Raw genomic sequence first — 21886 nt, forward strand, 5'->3', positions numbered from 1 at the left:
ACTTTATCAATTGACTCCCTCCTTTTCCCAGGAAGATAATTATACCATCTGCAAATAATAATTTTATCTTCTCCTTCATATGTATAATTTTGTGAGTCACTGTACAACTTTAAGAACCATGTTAAATAATATCAGTAAAATCAGTGATTTTTCTTAATTTACTATGGATTATTTCAATCGATTAAGGAACTATTTTTCTAATCTTAGTTTTTAGTCTTTTTTTTTTTTTTTTTTTTTTGCGGTACGCGGGCCTCTCACTGTTGTGGCCTCTTCCGTTGCAGAGCACAGGCTCCAGCGTGCAGGCTCAGCGGCCATGGCTCACGGGCCCAGCCGCTCCGCGGCATGTGGGATCTTCCCGGACCGGGGCACGAACCCATGTCTCCTGCATCTGCAGGCGGACTTTCAACCACTGCGCCACCAGGGAAGCCCAGTTTTTAGTCTTTTAAATCGAGATTGGATATTGAAACTTCTCAGATATATTTTCATAATATGTTGAGATTATCATATTTTTCTTACTTTACTTGTTAATATTAGAAATTACCGTTATAATTTCCTAGCACTAAAGTATCTTTATATTTCTAGGATCACACCTACTTTATCCTGGAGAATTTTTTTTTTTTTTTTTTTTTTTTTTTTTTTTTTGCGGTTATGTGGGTCTCTCACTGTTGTGGCCTCTCCCGTTGGGATCTTCCCAGACCAGGGCACGAACCCATGTCCCCTGCATCGGCAGGCGGACTCTCAACCACTGTGCCACCAGGGAAGCCCTTCCTGGAGAAATTTTTTAATGTACTCTTGAATTTGATTCATTGATGTTCTATTTAGGATTTGTACAGCTGCCATATGCACAAGTGAGATTAGTTTACAGCAGCGTGTCCCAAAGTCTGTTCTATGGAACACTATTGCTATGAATTGTGCTACAGAAAAAGGAAGAGAAGGGAAGTCCTGTGTTAAAACTAATTTAGAAAATACTACATATCCCTCTTGGAGATTCACAAGGTATATTCCCATTTTAAGATTCTGAGACAAGCTGGGATTAAAAAGAGAAAAAAGAGAGAAACTTGGGTTTAAATTCGCATAACCCAGCATTTCCCAAACTGATTGACCATACGAGTCCCTATCTGACATAATTCCTATTAACATCTTGCAGAGCTCATGTCTGAGGCATGCACTTTGGAAACTGTCTTTGTCAGTGTTGACACTGGTTTCGCTGGAAACCTCTTCCATCAGAAGTTCTAATCAAAGGCTTATAATCAATTAAACTCTGTTGCTGCTACCCTACACAATAAGATACTTATTGTTTCTTCCAATTAAAGTTGATGCCTTTCAGTTTCATGATTCTGAGACATTGTCTCACTCCACTGGGTTCCTTTGGGATCTCAAGGATGCAGAAAAACTCAACCTTCAGAAGGATCCAGTTTGGGGTTGTCTTTATTTAACCTTCCCTCCAAGCTTGACTGGTTCTTCCTTGATCTTCTCCTCAGTTCACGGGACTACATAGTCTGGGCCCTCTGCCAGTGATGTCTTCACTCCAAAGCAGCCTGACTCTTCAGCTCAAGTGACCTTATGTGGCCTAGGTAACTTTTCCTCCATCCCTTGTCCTGCATCCTGAAACCGTCTGTTTCCACTCACCATCCCCTTTGCTCTCTCTTCTCCTCCCAACTCCAAAATCCCACTTTTTCTGTAAATACCCAAGAGATACTCAAGACTGAGAAACACATAATCTTAGTTGCTAAAAAGTTCCCAGAAGCAAAACCCTTCTAGACGTTGCGGGGAATAGATAGATTTACTGTATGGCCTCTGCCCTTCGGCAGCTCTGATTCTTGTGCTGGGGATGAACAAGTATCAAATCATTGCAGCGAACCTTTTGCCCAGTGCCTGGCATAGGAAGAGCTCAGTAGCCATTGACTAACATCACACTGAATAGAAAGTGATAAGTGCCTTATAGAGTTATGTGTATGGTGTGTGGTTAATCTTCTGAAGAATTCACAGAGCAGTGACATTTGAAAAGGGTTTAAAGGATGAATAGGAGCTCATGTGGTAGAGCAAGGAGGCAATGAAACACTTTGCAGGTGAATCAGACTTTCCAAAACTCTTTCACATACCAACCCCACTTGATCTTCACGACACTGTGAGGTAAACTTCATTGTTGCTAAACCCATTTTTCTATTGAGGAGGTTAAGGATCACTTGCAGCAATGAGCTTTCCCAAATCAAAAGATTTCAGGAATACATGAGTAGCTGTCCTAGCACTCTGATAAGAAACAGCCATTCTTAAGAGGTGTTGAGGTCCCAGGAAAACAAGGCAGGTGTGGTCCCTGTCGTCATGGAGCTCATAGGCTAGATTCACAGAACTTCAGGGCTGCAAATTCTCCCCATGTGGAGGGGTTTTTTTGTTTTTTTTTTTTTTGCGGTATGCGGGCCTCTCACTGTTGTGGCCTCTCCCATTGTGGAGCACAGGCTCCAGATGCTCAGGCCCAGCGGCCATGGCTCACGGGCCCAGCCGCTCCGCGGCATGTGGGATCTTCCCGGACCAGGGCACGAACCCGTGTCCCATGCATCGGCAGGAGGACTCTCAACCACTGCGCCACCAGGGAAGCCCCATGTGGAGGTCTTTAGCTCAGCAATTAAGAGAGAGCTGAAGAAATTGCTTTTTTCCACAGACTGAAGCTGGGCCCACCTTTAGCCTAGGAGTAAATGGTGCAGCAGCCAGAGTGTGAGGCCGGCAGACACCCTCAAGGTGGGGGTAGGCAGGGGGCGGCGGGCACCCCTGGCTTACATCTGAACCTCCTGGGGAGCCATAAAGAATACTGGTGCCAGGTGTGCCCTGGACTACTGAAGTCAGAAGCTGGGTTTTGGTGGGAGGGGGTAGTCATGGGTACGTTTAAGTGTCCCACTTGATTCTAATGTGCAACCAGAGTTATAAACCAGTGTTCTGATAGAAAGGTTGGGGCAGTATAGGGACCCAGTTGTGAAGTTCTAATTCTGCTCCTTTACTTCTCTTTCCCCTGCCTTCCTCCTGCATCCCTGCAGCTCCTTTCTGCTGGTCCCATTCTGAGCACCCACATCTGCTCCATCCCAGCTACCTAACATGGGGGCTGAGATGTGCTCCTGGGTTCATCACCACGAAAAGCTTCACTCTCAGATCCTAAGGATGCATTTAAAAGGGGCCTTCTCAGGGAGGACTTAATGGTCATAACGGTGACAAATGAGGCACAGAGAGAGCGAAGGTGCAGTGGGCCTTCGGGTTTCTGTTCAGTCGCACCACAGAGGCAGCCATCTGCTGGGTTAGGGCTGGGCCTGGTGTACAAAGGTAGGTCAGCTCTCACTGGTGAGACTACCTTCTCTCTCCCCACCCCTGCCTCAGATATCTCAGGGGAGTTAGAAGAGATTCATATCCTGCTGCTTGCCCATGGCCAGAATGGCTCCAGGTACACAGCCCAGCAGAGGCCGGGGCCTGGAGCAGAGCAGGTGCCAGCCCAGCTGGGGAGCTCATTCCCCCCCGCCCCACCCACCTCTCACCTCCCCTCGGGCATTTTCTCAGTGACCCAGAGAAGGAAAAGAAGTCCTGCAGTCTCTGCCCAGACACGTGGTATTATGGGCCTTTGTGCAGCTGAGCCTGCCCTGCCCCAAGACCTTGATGCTTTCCTAGGACGGGGGTGATTCCCCCAGCCTGCAGCAACTGGAACATGTTCTGGAATTCATCTGGATTGCCAGGGGCCATGAGAGGAGGTGGACAGGGACACTGACCAAAGGTCCCAAAGCGATACAGTCCAGCTTACCTGATGCCAGAGAGTGAGATGTTATGGTGACAGAAGCCAGCTTTAGGACTGTAATCCTATTGGTTGGTTATCACTACTGTTATCTGATTTACATATTTCCATAAGTAGTTATTGCACTAGATCCCTCTGGCCTTAAGTCAATGATGTAATGGGAAAAAGGACCCACAGATGAAACCCTGCCTGTGGATGCAGAGCGTTAGATGGTAGACTCCCCAGCCATCAGCTGGATGGAGGTGGGTGTCCCCGCAGAAGTCTGCCTATTGGTCCTCCTTGGCCTGATTTCTTCAACTGCAGAATCAAAAGAGCACTGCTGACTCCAGGGCTGCTCCCCTAGGATGTTGTAAAAGTGAACAAGTTATTGATGGCAGGGGACTGGCCGTCTCTGAGTGGAAAGGGTAATAAATCAAACATTCCATTATGTCTGTTTCCAATTTCTCCTTTCAGTGAATGTTTGCTCATCGTCTACAGCATGTAGCAGCATGCCCCTGCTCTAGTAATGCTAATCTTCTGTGTGTCATAGGTTAAGAGCATAAACTCGGGATCCAGTCTGCTTAGATTTTAATCCCGGCTCTCTACTTCCCAGCTGGGTGACCCTGGGTAAGTTACTTCACTTCTCTGTGCTTCAATTTCCTCATCTGTTAAGTGAAGATAATAATAGTACTTACTTACAGGGTTGTTATAGAGAATAAATGTGTTAATATATATAAATGGCTTAAAATCGTGCCAAGCACATGATAAGTGCTCAACAAATTTTCACTACGAAGATGATTAATACATAGCACTTTCACATAATGAGTTCACAGAAGCTTATTTATGTTTGGCACCTAAACTCTAACACAGTGTTTTTCTAACTTGTCTGGTGTTTAAAAAACAAAAATACCCAAGGTACTTGTGAAAAATAGAGGTTCCAGGCCACTGCCCTGAAGATTCTGATTCAGCAGGTCCGGAAGGGATCCGAGAAGCAGTATATTTAACAAATGGCCCAGGTGGTCCTAATGAAGAGTTTAGGGACTCAGCTGCTACAATGGGGCTAAGAGGAAAAACCTGGCCTCTTCTGGGCTTCCCTGTACTCGCTCTGCCAGTTAATCTGAAACGCCAGGGAGGGGAAGGCTCTTTCACTTTGGAGCTTTGGGAAAGCTCACATTGTCTCCCCCATCCCATTTCAGCAAGAGAGGCTTCCTAGAAGAGGTGGAGGGATTTCCAGGACTGGAACAAAGGGAGAGACCTTGACTCACAGGCAAGAAGACGGTGAGTGATTGCACGACTGGGGACGCAGGAGAAGACGTGGCCATGGCAGGGTGGGCCAGGGGTGCCTAGAGGCACCCGAGTTTGGCAATTCTTTGAGAATTGCACGTGTTTAGAGTCCTGAGCTCCACGGCATCTGGTCAGTCTCTCCAGGCATCTGTTCTTCCCTACACCCAGGATAAAATCCTGAGGTCCCTGTAAACTACAGGCCCATTTTCCCAGAAATTCAGACCCTGTTCTTGAATCAGGTGTTCATTGATTGAACCACATCTCCTAAGCATTCACCAGGCATTGAGAACACAAAATTGTGAGTCTATGACCAAGAGCTTCTCTCCGAGTGTGATTCAGACCTCTCTCCATGGAGAAGCTCGGAAGCTTGGTGTCCCGTGGGAAAGACATGTGAGAAGCGATTAGCAATGCCAAGTGACAAGTGTGTGCTAGTGGTCCACCACTGCTGCCATGGGAGCTCTGAGGAGAGGCAAACTCTTCTGGGGAGGTGAGTGTTGCAGTCTTGGAAGGCTCCTCAGAGGAGTTGAGCCAGTTCTTGAAGGATGAGAAAGTGCAGTCAGACTGCCAGAGTAAGAAGAGGTATTCTTTTTTTTTATAAATTTATTTATCCATCTATTTTTGGCTGTGTTGGGTCTTCCTTGCTGCATGCCGGCTTTCTCTAGTTGCAGCGAGCAGGGGCTACTCTTCGTTGCTGTGCACGGGCTTCTCATTGCAGTGGCTTGTCTTGTGGTGGAGCACGGGCTCCAGGCACGCGGGCTTCAGTAGCTGTGGCACGCGGGCTCTAGAGCTCAGGCTCAGTAGTTGTGGCGCATGGGCTTAGTTGCTCCGCGACATGTGGCATCTTCCCAGACCAGGGCACGAACCTGTGTCCCCTGTACTGGCAGGCAGATTCTTAACCACTGCGCCACCAGGGAAGTCCCAGAAGAGGTATTCTAATTTTTTTTTAAATTAGAGGAAAGACAGCAAGGTGTAAAAGGGCACAGATGTGGCTGGAATGCAAAGGCTGAGGAAGGGGGTGGGAAAGTAGGTTGGTCTGGCTCCCTGAGATCCCTGGGTTCCATGCAAGGCATCCCTCCCTCCCCATGGGGAGAGCAGCAGGGACGAGAAAGCCCCAGGATGACATCCATCCCCAGCAATGTTCTTCACTTCCACGGAAAATCCAGCCCCTCACTCATCTAGGAACAGGAAGCAGCACTCACTGTAACTGAACCTTCTTCCGGGACTTGCTTTACCCACGATCAAATCCTGGCCCAGTCTCTGCCTGAGGCCAAATTAGGCCCTGGTGTTATGTGCTAGCCAAGTCTCCTCTTGTGAAGAGGGTGTGGCTTCGTGGTCATTTTGTAACTTCCCGAATGCGTCTTTGAAGCTTTGGAACAAGCCGGGACCTATCTGTGCCCTCAGATCTCAATGAAGGAGAGGGTATAGTTAGAGCCGTTATCCCCGGAGTGTGCTGGGCAGGAGGTGGCGGGGGTGGGGGGGGGGGCGGGCTTTAGGATGGGCCCTTGCTCCTGCCCAGATGCCCCTCCCACCTGTCATGATGCTATAAATTCTTACCATCTGAGTCACAATTACAATCCTGTAGAAGTGGGTAAGGCTGTGTCACCTTGGGTTGGTAAGTCACAGGTGTTTATTGGTGCTCCTTCCACACTTCTCTATCTTTGCACCTGTCACCTCTGTTTAGACCACTGCCACATTTGTCTGATGAGCAGGCCTATTAGCTGTGCCTGGTGTTTTCAATGGCCAGCAGAACATTTATGGCTGAGAGCAGTGTATCCTTGTTGTTAAGGACAAGGACTCCGGAGTCCGTCTGAGTTTGGAACCAGTTCCACCTCCTATGTCACCTTAACTTTTCTTTGCCTCAATTCTTTTATCTGTAAAATGGGAATAGGAAAGTACCTACCTCCTTGGGCTGTGGGGAAAAGAAAATGAGCTCATACACATAAATTTCTCCAACAGTGCCTGGCACACGGTAAGCACACAATAAAAATTAGCTGTAAGTATTATCTCCTTTCAGAAGTCCTGCTCTCACTTCAAACTCATATGTCAAAATGGAGACCTGAGTTCTTAGTTCTGGCCTGGTCCCTCCGTTAAAAAGCTCTAGAGGCTCTTATATAACAGGCAAAGAATGAAGCCCAGGGTGATGAAGCGACTGGCTCAGGGTCACACAGAAAGCCAAAGGGAAAGCTGGTGCTTCAGACTCATGGCCACTTCCCACGAGCCTGCTCGCACCAGCCCGGTGACCCCACAGGAAGCTTCGGGCACTGCAGAGAGCCCTTGAAGAACAATTTAGACTTAGTGCCACAATCACCTGGGCCACTTTTTGAAAATGCACATTCCTGTGGTCCCCTATTGAATTCTGATCCAGTAAGTCTAGGATGGGGCCCCAGATTAGCATTTTAAAAAGCACACCTTCTTCCCTTTCCCCAACCAGGCAATTCTGATTCAGCTGGTCTGCACTTTGAAAAATGCCTCTCAAAAGCCAGTCTCGCTCACGTGCTGCCACTGGAGATGAAATCCCAAGCAGGGCCCAGTAAGGCCCTCTGGCCAGCCCCAGGCTGCACCAGTGCAGTTACTAGGCATGCCTGTGATCCCTCAGAGGTATTTCAGGAATTTGGTCACATTCTTTCACGCTCTCATCCTGAAAAGGAACTGCCAGTCCTTCAGACAAAGATGCACCTGTACCCCTGCAAAATCAGTGGGGCATTCAACACCAAGATTATCATTCCACTGAGCATTGTTTACTGCAATCGGACGCTGGGAGCTAGGGGGCTTGTGGGTAATCTGATTCATGGCACCTCCCTCCTCCATGGGTGACCTCATCAAAGGCTCACTGCATGCAATACTGCCTCAGAAGCTTCCGTCCTAACTTCCCTTACAACACTGACTGTGTGGCCCTTCTTACCAGAGGGAGGAAATCAAATACTCGAAGAAAGAACAGATACTCAAAGAGCAGTGTTTTGAGATAGTGGCAAGAAGGACAGTTCTTTATATCTGCTTATTAAGGGACTCTGGCTGTGGACAACTATCCACTAGGAAAAGAGAAAGCATTCCCAAACTAAGTGCTCAATTCTGAGATATTTTTAAAAACGTTGACAGGAGTCATCCAGCTTACGGAAGATTTCATTTTGGAGGGTTTTAAGAGCTGTTTCTTCTCAGCCTTTGACTTTCTCTTGCTCAGAACTTGTACCTGGGCCTGTGTTCATTTATTTCCATTTCTGAGTTATCACTGGGACACAGAGATAACAAGGTCTGCTGATCAGAATACAGCTGTGAGGACTAAGAAAGACCATAATAACTGTCCTGCAGCAATCTGAGGTTGGCCTTTCTCAGCAGTGTGGCCCGCAGGGGCAAGTGCATAACCTTCAGGATCACCCAGAATGGGTTCCAGTCCCAGATCTGCTGGTCTCTGGCTGTGGGGCCTTGGACGGGTTACTTAATTCTGAGTCTCCATTTTCCTGTCTGTAAAATGTGGATACTTATATTGAACTTATAGGGCTTTTGTGCTGATCAAAGGACACAGTGAATGTCTAGCATGATGCCCATCACAGGACAGCCAATATATAGTTGTTATTCTTTTGTTCCCTATTTTCTTCTTGGTAACAGTGATTGTGATTGTGCCATTGTTCAACTAAAGAGAAAAGGAATCATTCTGAAGCTAGAAGAAAGGGAAATGAAATAAAGCATATTTAACCCATCCAGTGGAAGACAATAAAGCAAAAAAGAGAGAGAGAGAGAGAAGGAAAGACACAAGTAACTAGAAAACAAAAAGTGGTAGAAGTTAGTTAAAATATATCAATAAACAAAAGAAATATAAACAGATTAAACTCATCTGCTAAAGAACAAATTTTCAGATTGGATTTACTTTTTTTTTCCATTCACTCATTCAAGCAATAATTATCTACTATGTTCTAGACACTGGTCAAAGCACTGGAATCTAGCTAAAAGCTATTCACAAAATATACATGTAAAGACAAAGAAAGAAGACAGTTGAAAGCAAAAGATTAGGAAAAAATACACCAGGTAAGTATTAACTAAAAGAAAGTTGATTTAGCAATATTAATTCAAAACAAAATAGACCTTAAGACAGAAGCTTGGCAATAAAGCAGGTCTTAATAAAGGGAACAGTTCACCCAAAAAATATAACTATCTTGAACCTATACTCATAACAGAGCCTCAAAATACATAAAGCAAAAACTGACAACATTATAAGGAAATACTGACAATCCACATCACAGTAGTAGACTTTAATCACTTCTCTCAGAAAGTGTTCCAACAAACAAAAATTAGGAAGGATATAGAAGATTTGAACTACAGGTTAAATTTATGACCCTTGCATCTCATAAATAAAGAATAAATAGCTCTTCAAGTAAAACTTATAGGAATTAATCAGTACCATATGCCACAAAGGCACTAAAGAATTGATAATATACAATTAATGCTCTGTGCAGTGCAATAAAATTATAAGTCAGTAACCAACACCTTTCCACACAGAACCCATGTGTTAAGAAAATTCCTAAGTAGATTTCTAAATAATTAATGGGTCAAAGGAAGAATGATCATGGAAATTTTAAAATATTTTATAACTGAATAACAGCAAAGTATTACATAGCAAAGAGCAACATAAATTCCATTACCACCCCACGGGCATCTCCATAGCACAGCGATATGCCAAGAGCTTGGGGCTCAGACAGCAGACGGAAGCCTTGAAAACTAGAGCAGGTGGAGTTACAGTAGTGCTAGAGAAGATTATTTCTCAAATACCTTTTTTTTTTTTAATTGTATAGTTGATTTACAATATTGTGTTAGTTTCAGGTGTATAGCACAGTGATTTAGTTATACGTACATATATATCTCTATTCTTTTTAAGATTCTTTTCCCTTATAGGTTATTACAAAATACTGAGTAGAGTCCCCTGTACTATACAGTAGATCTTGTTGGTTATCTGTTTTCTATATTACAGTGTGTACATGTTACTGTCACATACCTTTTATTCCTCCCTGCTTTCTCTTACACTGTTGCCTCTGTCTGGAACGCCTTCCGCCCCTGCATACCCTCCAACCGCCTATGCACCCTGACCCTCATCTGGTGAACTTCTTTTCGTACGTTAAGAACCAGTTCAATCGTCATTGACTCAGCTAACGCTTGGCTCCCACAGCATCTCTTTTCAGGAGCACTTTTTGATCACAAGTGCTGTACGGTGTACGTGTTTCTTCTTTTCAGTAGCTATAAACTCTAAAGAGTAGGGGCTACATTCTAGTCTTCTTCACCTGCCTAGAGCCACACACAGTAGGCACTCGGTAAGTTTTTGTTGAAAGACCATTGGGATTTTAATCTCCACCCTATGTCTTTAATTACCTGGAGCATTTCAGACTGTGGTCTGCCTTCCATGGCTGGAGGGAAGCCCTCCACTCTGGTTTCCAGAGCTGTACCACAGAAGCTCCCACCATTTCTGTGTCGGGAAGAGCCAGAGAGCCACATTCCTACCAGGTCATGGCCCCCACTGAAACCACAGTTAAAATGCAATGCCACCCTGAAGGAGGACACTTTAAGTCAGAGCCCAGTATTTTTAGCAGATTTCATTTCACAGTCTGCCCCCGGAAGTCTGCAAATTTGGACTTTGGGCCCAAACCCTGCCTAGAAATTGACATTCACCTGCTTTTACAGAAAGAAGTAAGATTTCACTCTAGGCAAGGAAAAACCTCAATAAAAACTGCATTTACCTTCCTGGGGAGCCATTTGCCTGATGTGAACTGAATCCTAAAATGCAAATTCTTTCTTGGGGAATGAGTATGGCCGCTGATGTTGCAACATTGCTCAGAACAATTTGAAAACAATTCTGTTATTATTACTATCATTATCATTATTTCAACCTAGCAATTAAGTTAATATGGTTAAGTCAGCATTTTCAGCAAATTGTTATGGCATGAAGGAGTGTGTGTGTGTGTGTGTCTGTGTTTGGGATTACAGCTGTCATCATCATTTCTATTCTGCTTTAGGGGTTAAATATTTAACCACAAGTATGTGCTGCAGGCTGAAACCTGATGAGTGAGGGGGAGCCAGGGAGAAAGGGGGGCTCCTAACCATACTTCTTATTAATATGAAGGTAATAAACATGATTGTTTAATAGAGTACGTGTAAGCTGGCCTGTGAGGCCACAATAGATCACGTGTGTACACGTCAGCATCTCAGCACCTCCCATGGATCCTGGCATTCTCCATGTCTGAGCACTGTGGCAGCCCAGAGGAGGCTAAAGTGAACTTGACTTGAGCAAGTGGAAGCAGCACTTGTGGTGTATATCCCCCAGAGGCCACTGCTTGATTTATTAGCACATCTACAATTACCCAACACTTCAACAGACCTGTAAAGCAAGCGGTGAGGGGGGTGGCGAATAGCATTAGATCCCTTCCATGGAGTCAGGGCAGCATCATTGAAAAAGTTGGAGTGTTGGAGTCAGCCAGACCTGAATGTGAGTCCTAGCTGTGTGACCCTGCGGAGATTACTTAACCTCTCTGAATCTGTCTTCTCATCCACACAATAGTGGCTATAACCCTCTCTCTTAGGGTGGTTATGAAGATTAAAAGGGATAAAATTTATATCACGTTTACTCTCTGCACATGCACTGTAGGCACTCACTAAAGAGCAGCTACTTGGTTGTTACGGTTATTCTGTTCTCATTAGTTCATGTCATCTCAATGCCTATTTTCTAGCCCAGTGCCTACCTCAGGGCTCCCATGGTACTTGTTGACCAGGGCCATTCAGAACCTTGATGGCCAAGAGGACTGTCCTGAAGACACCCAGAAAGATGCACCCCACCTCTGGGAATCTCTCCACTCTCTCCCCTGGCCCTGGGAAGTAATTTGAGATGTCCGGCTGGGCATTGCTCTTAGAGGACAATGTGTTTACAAGCACTGCTAGGGCCATGGTGTGCAGGCTGGGATGGGACCATCCGCTCAGGGACTGGGTTTGGGTCTCCCTTCCCTGAGGACTCCCTGTTGATCTGTAGTGTTCCTTGGGAGGCACTCACGTAACATGCCCCTACATGCACACACTCATACACGCACTTGTACACACGTACACAGACGTACATTCACACGCGCACACACACACACACAAACACACACACACACAGACATACACTCATACACAGCGTTATGCCTCATCTTCTTTTTGGAGACTTCGGTTTGAACTGAATGTCTTGTGCCATCACTGCAATGGCAGTACCCCTGTTGAGAGCATGGACATAAAAGATACATAAATAATCTTATCAGTGGTTTAATCCCCCATCCTTAAGCTTACTTTTTAAAACTTGGAAATAATAAAAAGGTAGAAAATAGAGGGGAAATATCTATAGTCCCACTCTCCACAGACCTTTGCTAACACCTAGCAATATCTCTTGCAAGTCTTTATGCATATCTTATTTTACATCGTAATGATTGTCCCATGTATTTAATATCTGTGTGTATGCACTGCTTCTTTCACTTAATTTTATAGAGTAAGCATCATTTTAATAGTTGCATAATATTCTGTAAAGAAGGACACACCACGATTTATTTGTCCCAGTCATTGGAATCTTAGATTGCTGTCCAAATGTTTGCTATTATAAATGGAATTATGAAATCAAGTTTTCTTCTGCTTTGGGAGTTATTATCTCAGGAATTATTTTCTAGAAATATAAGGTTAAAGGTTATATGGCTCTTAATACATATCACCAACTGATTTCCAAAAGAGTCACATCAGTGTATAAACCCCCAAACTTTTGCTCTTGATCGTCACTGATATGATCCCCCAAGAAAAACCCCGGCATCCTTGGAGGATGCCTCATTCAGGCAGCAGGACATAGTTCCACCACTAAGTTCATCAGTCATCAAAAGGTGTCTCCAACACCACTGAGTACCAGAGGTGACGTTAGGGTTCAAAGAAACAAAGTTCTTAAAGTATTAGAAAAACCATGAAATATACACAATCTCTGTTTCCATAAGTATTACTGTTTAGGACTTGGCGAAAGTATGTATTTCAGTTTTGTAAAAAGAAGAACTACTATGTAATAAAAGTGCAGACCACACACTCTTATGATAAAAGCTGTGAAAGTGCAGCAGCAATGTCCATCCTGGTCAAATAGGCGGAGCCCAGCCATGCCCTTAGAAGGAATTAGGGACAAGGGCAGGAAAAATGAGCGAAGAAAATGGCTTTCCACACACACAGGACCACATGCTAATGAAAATTCAGAGCCCCTTGGAGGGTTGGGGGTAAGGTGAGGGCAGCATTTTATGCTGTTATCAGACACTGTTACCTGAGCGGGAGGGAGGGATCTAAGAAACTGAAGGGGCCGGAAGAGACCTTAGGGTCCTAGACTCCACCATGGGGGTTGAGGGTATGGGGAGGAAGGAAAAGATGAGAACAGGCAACTCAGAGGGAAATTTTGTACACTAATTTGCCAGTTTCACAACGTCACCTTGAAAACAAGCATCGTCCACCTTGAAAACAAGTTATCATCCAAGTAAAGGCAGAGCTGAGTCATGTTTCCCTGGTGCTGAAATATCCAGGTGATACAACATTGTAAATCAACTATACTCCAATAAAAATTTTTTTAATAAATAAATAAATTTAAAAAAATAAAATATCCTGTTGTGTGGCAAGAGCATGAGCTTCAGATCAGCCAGACCTGTGGGCAGATGCTCGTTCTGCCACTTCCTAGCTGTACGAAGGCTCAGTTTTATAACTTTGAGTGGGGATGGTAGTACTACTAATTTCATCGCACCACTGGGAGGACGAGAAATGATGGATGTGCCCAGCCCAGTGCCTTGCACAGAGACGGGCTTCCGTAGAGGCCAGTAGTAAGAGCTGGGGAAGGAGAGGGAGAGGAGGAGTGGGTAGTAGTGACAAGTAGTGACAGTGGGGGAGGGAAGAAGAAGAGGGACGTGATATGGTGTTGAATAGCAGTAGTGCTGCTGGTGGTAATTACACGCACCCCCCCAATAATTCTTGATTCTCCTCCGCAGAACTCAGAGGACATCCTGCCTCACCCAGTCTTTTTCAAAGGAGTCCCAGCAAAGGAGAGGTGCCTGACTAGGGAATCCTACATACCTACCAACTTCCAAAGGGCCAAAACTGGTAAGAACTGTTGAGAACCTATGATACAACTATAGTGGGTTAAATGGTGTCCCCCCAAAACTCATGTCCACCGTGAACCTCAGAATGTTACCTTATTTGGAAATAAAGTCTTTGCAATGTAATTGGTTAAAGATCAAGATGAGATCATACTGGATTAGGGTGGACCCTAAATCCAACGACTGGTGTCCTTAGAAGAAGGAAAGAGGATACACAGAGGGAAGAAGACCATGTGAAGACAGATACAGAGATTGGAATGACGGTACCATAAGCCAAGGAACAACCGGAATCACCAGGAGCTGAAAGAGCGAGGAAGGATTGGATTCCCTGTAGAAACTTCAGAGAGAGCACAGCCCTGCTGACAGCTTGACTTGGGACTTCTGGCCTCTAGAACTGTGGGAGAATAAATTCCTGTTGTTTTAAGCCACCCCAGTTTGCAGTACTTTGTTGCAGCAGCCTGAGGAAACTAATCCACCAATCATCTCAGTTTACAGAGGAAGAAACCAAGTCCTGAAGAGAAACCAAGGTCACCACTGTTAACCCACAGAAAGGTAGCAGCTAAACAGGGGCTAGAACCCAGCCCTCAGCCCCCATCCAGGGCTCTCCCCTTAGGGAATGCCCCAAGTCTTTGGCATATGATCTCACACCTAGGTTCGGGCCAGAGGAAGGCCACATATCCCTGTGTGTGTATGTCCTCCCCAGAGAGCACTCAGTGAGTGGAACCCACTTTTCCCGATAATGACTGACTCCTCAGTTCTGGGTGAGAGCTCTGACTGGTACATCATCTTGAGAGTTTGCTTGTAGCTGTCATGAGAGAGGAAATGCCAGCAAGCTCCCTCCCCCTGCTGAGAAGTTAATCCCCAGAGACCTTGCTGACTGACACATGGTGGGTGCTTCATAATAAATGAAAAATAAACTTAAATAATGTGATAAGTACCCACTGCATCAGTGAGTGTTGCTGCATTAATATGCCCAGGTGTCCCTTTAACAGTGCACAGAGTTTTCTGTTCTCATGTGAATAATTACTCCCATTTGTCGGGGAATGTCCGAGGAGCCAGGTACTGTGCTAAGTTTCTCCATCAGGCCCCACTGGAAGCAGGTTGAACACTCATGTCACTTCATTTGAGGAGAGTTGAAGAAAGGGGCTGTTTACAAAAGTGTGGGCAGGGTCTGGAGGAGACTGCAGCGTCCCAGGGTGGGTGGTGTGGAGCCATCGCCACCCTGGGCTAGAGGGATAAGAGGTGGGACGGGCGAGAGCTGTGAGGACAGGAGCTGTGACATGGGGTCAAGGGCCACGCCTGTGGGTGGCACCCAGCAGGGAAGGAGCCAGCTTCAGCCTCCTTGTCCTGTACGGGATCCAGAGGGGCAAAGGGAAGCTTGCCTCTCCTCTCAGGTGTCAGCTGGCTTATAATTGTATCCGTTAATTTTCACAATAACCCTGTGAGGTAAGTGCTATTGCTACCAGCCTGTTTCAGAGATGAGGAAACTCAAGTGAAAAAAAGAAACCATTTCTGGTCATCGATGGGCCAGGATTTGAACCCAAATCTCTCTGACTCCACAGACTATAGAGTTCTGTTCTCGTGTATTAGGCCATAATTTGCCATGAAGTTAGCACCAGATAGATGCCATAGATGTAACTTCAAGAACACAGATGATAGTCAAGTGTCGTAAAACAATTAAGAAGTAACAAATTTTCAGTATTTATTAAATTTGGTTTTAATAGAATGTATTTAGCTATAAGCTTATATAATTTACTCTTTAATAATGGCAATGTTTAACAACTGACTTGCAAAGTTCCTGAAGACTTAACAATCATCTCTTGCAAGCCAGCATGGGCTATGTCCAGCACCCCTGAACAGCTAAATTTCTCTTCTGTGGCTTAAACAGTACTATCTCCCCAAATTAATTACTGTTTTGGGGAGAAGAGTATATTCATAACCTAGTAGCACTATTAGATCATAGAACCCACATGCATGCAGCTCACACTGATGGAAATGTTGAGAAGAAATCCAAAGAGAGGAATCCAGATCCACTGGTGACCATAGACTACAGGACATGGAACTTCTCCTTCCTTGGTCCCTGCTGGTCCCTAGGATCTGAGGGGCCATGAGAAGGACTGGAGAGGACAGGATGGCTGAGCTAAATGGGCAATACTCTAGAATGGATGTCCCAGGGCAGGGTATCAGAAGCAAGGACTGGAAAGGATGGATCCAGAGAGTTAGAAACTTCTAGTGGCAAGGAGGAGAGGTTTCCAAAGGAGCTGGGTGGAGATGGGAAGACCTGGACCCTTGCTAAACTGTGGGAGAAGCTCAGGGTTTGGTGAACCAGGTCAAATGCCACTGGGACCTCCGCTTGTGAGACTTTAAGTGCCTTTTCTTTAAAATTCAGGAGCAAGTCCAAATTAATAAGAAATAGAACTGTTCTTCTCCTATGTTACAATTCCAAAGTGGCCGCAACCTCTTCAGTAGAGAACTCAGCTTATGCCTTGTTCAGCCTGACATGGCTGTTTTAGGAAGCCCAGTAAGATGGGGTGGCAAAGGAACACTCATCTATTCACTGGCCTCAGAGGAGAGGGACCTGTAGCCTCTCAAGCACCCAGTGACTCAGGGTTCCAGGAGGCAGACCCGCCAATACTATGGGAGGCCCTGAGAGGACCGGCAGGTAACCCACCCTTCTGCTCACCCCTGTAGATTTGAGGATGCTGCCTTCTGGAAGGAGAGGGAAGGGACCCCACGTCTGGGTGGCATCCCTGACCCCGCCTTGCACATAATACTGTCGTGGTTGCTTCAGTTGCCTGCTTCCTCCCCTAGATCCTATACTCTTGGAAGGGAAGAGAAAGTACCATCCCTAGCACAGGATCTGGTGAGCAGGTGCTCAACAAATGTTCGGGAGTGTGAACGAGACCCCAGAAGGAGCACCTTCAGTCTTCCCAGGAGAAGAAAGCTCCGAGCAGCTGGAGGCAGCAGTGAGCGAGTGAGGGACGCAGGCCCAGGAGCACCCAACAAGATGTGTAGTCGATGGACGAATGTCATGTTTGGCTCCAAACCAGCTTGAGGCACTGGGAGAAGACAGAGAAGGAGAGAATGGACCCTGGCCTTCAGGGACTTCCCCAAGGTAAGGAGCTGCGCACACCTGAGAGGAGCAAACAAATCTGGACTTGAGGTGAGTTCATGGGCTCCTCTGTGACATGGGGTGACTCATCTAAGGTCTCGGCAGCAGGGTGAGGATCCTGCCCGGGTTTCTTGCTCCTCAGCCAATGCCGGCTGCTCCCCCCTTTCCCGGACCCAGCAGTGGTGCTGAGGAGGGCTGGCAGGTCACCTCCAAAGGAGGAGACCTCAGACACGTGAGGCTGTTCCAGGGCTTTCCAGGGGTACTGGAGATGCCTGGTGGAGAGAAAGGAGGAAAGAGGAGAGGAGGCATCCCTGGAGGTGGAAAAACACAAGTTAAACCTGGAAAAATGCATTGAGGTGTGCATGGTGCTGGGGGTTAGATGGGAGGGAACGCGGGCCCGAGTTGGAAAGGTTTGGTCGTCCAGAGGCTGGAGTGCTAAGCATCTGGCACTTTCAGAAATCAGTTTCTTCATACGTGTTGGTGTAGGAGGGAGTTTACATTCATTTGTGTCATTGTTTATTTAATGTGTATTAATCAACACCAAAACATCAGCCCCGTGAGGGAATGCGGGGAATGCGGGGAATGCGCCTGGTTTTGCTCACCAGTGTACCCCCTCCACCTGGAGAAGGGCCAGGTACTTAGTAAGTGTTTACTGAACGAATGATCAGAAATTGGGCCAGGACTTAGTGTCCACTGAATGAATGATCAGAAATGTTCAGTTTGTATGTTTGGTGTTAGATTCCAAGGCAGCTCAGGAGCCCGGGCGGCGCAGCCAGGAGGCTCCAAGCCTTTACAGCTCATCTTCTTCCAGTCTCATCTTCTTCCAGTCTTTGGTATGCAATGGGCTACTTGTAGCGCCTCACTTGAAGTCCAAGCTCCTTAACTAAAAAAAAAAAAAAAAGATTGAGTTTGGCAACCAGTGGAGCAAGAGGTCCCTAAGGCCCTGGGTGCTCTGTCATTCTGGGCGTGGCCCAGTTCATCACCCAGAGGGCTGTGCGTGAATGGGCCAGGCCCTGGTTCTCTAGGTCAATCTGTCTCCACCACTGGTTGTACCAGGACATTTGCCCACCTTGGAGGGCACCTTTCTCTAAGTTCAGGGCCTGATCACCAAATAGGCCCTTTCCTTTCCCATTGCCTGAGGCCCCAGGAAAATGACACAGCAGAAGGCCCACCCCAGTGTGCTCACCCCCTTGAGCGGGCGGATGCCCTGAGCTGCTGGAGAGTCACCCCGAGCCCTGCTAGCTCCCTCTAGCTCCCCAGATTTTCCAGACCTAGACTCACAGCAGCCAAATCAGTTGAAAAGAAAATATATATATATCCGCCCTCCACACCCAGACTCCGTACACTTGAGCTGGGGAAGTGCCAACAAAAATAGCATGATGTCATCCCCCTACTGATCCTGTTAATCCCTTTTCTGCTGAATCTTGAGTCTTGGTTTTTATTTAAAAGTGATTTTATTGTCAGAGGCTGGTTAAAAGCTTCTGAGAGCTGTGCCAGGAAAGCTGGTGGTGTCTTTGATGTGCAGACCAGTGCAGGGCCCTCAGCCTTTGAGGCCTGACAAGGAAAGAAATGGGATTTGCAGAAGGCTGGGAAGCTGGAGGAATGCTGTTTCGGACAGTGTGCTTTACCAATGGCATCTGGTTTTGCATTTCACAACCAATGCACCTCTGCAAGACAGCCTCTGAGAGAATTTCTCAGCCTGTACAGGGCCTGTGAGGACCACCACAGTCCCACTCCCTCTGGACCACCGCCTTCCCTGTCCCCGTCATCACTAGGGAACACTTTCCCCTCTGTTGAGGTGCCCTGCTCCCACTCACACCCTCATCACCAAGTCTCCAAATCCCAACCTATTCTAGAAAGGCTGCCTTTGAGAGGTGAGGTGGACTTGGGCCAGGAGACATGGGTTTGAGGCTCAGCTTTGGACAAATCTAGAAAAGGCACTTCGCCTCTTTGAGCCTTAGTACCTTGTACATAAGACAGAAGTATGAATCCCTACCCTACATCGTATGTGACCACCCAAGTGTCCAAAGACAATCATGTGTCTTCAGAAGCTCTACAAACATAAGAGCCCTGTACTAAGGCCAGGCACTTTTGCAAGGAGGGTAAAGGGCAGAGGAGGCCAAGAGGAGCAAGGGAGTTGGAGGTGTGTTCAAGGGAGTGAGTCCAGTGAAGGACCATGGAATCTGAGACAGAAAGAAAGGGAAGTGAAGCCACTGATGGGTAGTGGGGAAGAACTGGGCCCAGTAGGCATGGGTTCAGCATGAGGTCAAAGAATTGTTACAGGGGGGCTTGAGGAAGTAAGCTGGAAGGACAGGCAATGATGACCAGAGAGCGAGATACTTGGGTTTGGAATTTGGGAGGTTATGCCCTTTTGGTGATGGGAAAAGAATGGGTAGCTAAGGTACACAAGTGTTCCTGGCAATGAGGTCAAAATTGGGATCCTAGAAAAGTTATCCTCATGCATGATTTAGGGCCCAGGAATCAGGAAGGAGTTGGGGTGGAAGGGACTCCAGGAGCCCAGGAGCCAAGGTGGTCAGTGAGCGAGTGGTTAACCAGAAGGCCCAGGGAAGCATCAGGGATGGGGAGGGGGATGAATGGTGTGAGTCTGAAGGAGCAGGGGGTTTTACAAGATGAAGGCGAGTATAGGTGTGGCCTGGGGAGCCAGGAGGATTGCAGACTTATCCTCCGACCCTGAGGAGAGCATGTGAGAATGGCAACCCAGGGCTGAGAGGACAGCCGGCACAGAGAAGGGAGTGTCCCAGGAGAAGGGTGAGGGTACAGAGGAGTTTGTGGTCATGGAGAGGAGGTGATGAAGGGGATGGGGGAGGCAGGGCAGGCCAGCTGAGCAAATGAACAGAGCAGTGTGGGGATGGAGTCCGGGAGCCAAAGGGTACCTGAAGAGGCCTTGGCTCCTGGCCGATGAGTAGAATGGGTTTGGATAGGATGATGTCATCCATGTGATCTCTAGTAGTGGAGCTGAAGCCTTCACACAGTGGCTTTGCCACAGGGTGGGTTCGGGCAGGCAGGGCTCACGCCGGCAGTCATCTGATGGCTGCTGCCATGGACCTCAAGCATGAATGGTGGGTCTTCAGACAGCTGTTCACACAGGGCTTGAGAGGAGGGATGGTGGCCCCACAGGCTGGGGCTGGGCTGGTCAGATCAGGGACCAGATGAGGTCTGAGACCCACTCCATCTCTGCCACCCTGTGATCACATAATTCACAGTTGTCCCAAGGACTGGCCCCAGCTCTCAGCATGAGGCTGCTCTGGTTGCTTGGTTCCTGATTTCAGCTGTAACAGCTTTGCAAGTGCCTTGACCACCAGATGCTGAGAAAGGAAACAGACACCTCCAGTCTACCCCAGAGGCCTGAGTGCAGCTGCCCAAAGCCAGCCACAGAGGGCATCAAGAGTCTGAAATGATGGAGGAGGAGGGAGGGTACAGAAGCCGTTTGTTCTCAGGGCTAAGAACAGATTGTGGAATCAGAGACCTCAAAGCCAGAGGTGATGTTGCTACTTCTGCTGCTAATAATGGCAGCAAACATTTACTGAGCACCTTCTATGTGGTGAGCATAATACACAGCCCAGCTCATTTATTCCTCACATCAACCTTAGGAGGGAGGTAGTATTCTTATCCTCACTTTTACAGATGAGGAAATTGAAGTCCACAGAGATGAAGGAACTAGCTAAGTGGTAGGGATTGGCCCCCTATGCCACACTGACCCAAGTTCAAAAGCCTTTCTTATCTGTGGTTAAGAAAACAACCGGTCCAGGGCTTCCCTGGTGGTATAGTGGTTGAGAGTCCACCTGCCGATGCAGTGGACACGGGTTCGTGCCCCGGTCCGGGAAGATCCCACATGCCGCAGAGCGGCTGGGCCCGTGAGCCATGGCTGCTGAGCCTGTGTGTCCGGAACCTGTGCTCCGCAACGGGAGAGGCCACAACAATGAGAGGCCCGCGTACTGCAAAAAAAAAAAAAAAGAAAAAAAGAAAAGAAAACTACCGGTCCACTAGGGGACATGACTCATTCAAGGACCCATAGGAGGCCAGGGGCAGAGCCAGCACTGACACCCAGGTCCTGACTGCCAACCCCCAGTTTTCTCCATCCCACCATGCAGAGACCAGTAAGAGCATCCATCTCGTTCTCTGCGTACAGGACACTTTCTACCACCCATGAGCGCCCTTATTTGGGATGAGATGTGTGGTATCCAGCCTCCAAAAGGGCCCATATGACTCCTGCGTCTAGGTGTTCACACTGTGTGTAGTCCTTCCTCGACAATAGGTAGCCAAGAGGACAAAAATGACTGTGTGCTTTCTCTTGGGGAAGTCAGCACCACATTGCAGCACCACTCAAGCAACCTGTGGAGAGGCCCACATGGGGTGGGACTGAAGCTATGTGTCAACAACCAGCACTGACTCAGCAGCCATGATACAAATGGGGAAACACCGTAGAACAGCTTCCACAGCTCAAAGAAGGCATGGGAGAAAACAGAGCTCCTGCTAGAGCAGAGCATCTCAGAGTGTGCCTTTCCATCTAGTGTGTCTCTAGTAGCCTCAAAGCTATCTGGGGGTCCAGGCCAAAAGTCTGGATGACCTGGGACCACATTGCAAGGACCACAACAGGGCTTGAAGTAGCATGCC

The 21886-nt window shown here is 47.1% G+C and overlaps 1 long non-coding RNA gene across 1 annotated transcript in view; it reads left to right on the plus strand.

Moving 5' to 3' along the window:
- LOC109552710 (uncharacterized) overlaps positions 1-21131 on the plus strand; it is a 122228-nt gene extending 101097 nt beyond the window's left edge. The window contains exons 6-10 of the long non-coding RNA XR_002179626.3: positions 1482-1574; positions 4299-4375; positions 4945-5026; positions 14032-14143; positions 16951-21131. This is a non-coding gene — a long non-coding RNA (uncharacterized lncRNA). The remainder of the gene's footprint in view (positions 1-1481; positions 1575-4298; positions 4376-4944; positions 5027-14031; positions 14144-16950) is intronic.
- Positions 21132-21886: the final 755 nt, after the last annotated feature.

Source organism: Tursiops truncatus, chromosome 2 (assembly GCF_011762595.2).
Source record: "Tursiops truncatus isolate mTurTru1 chromosome 2, mTurTru1.mat.Y, whole genome shotgun sequence".
NCBI lineage: Eukaryota > Metazoa > Chordata > Mammalia > Artiodactyla > Delphinidae > Tursiops > Tursiops truncatus.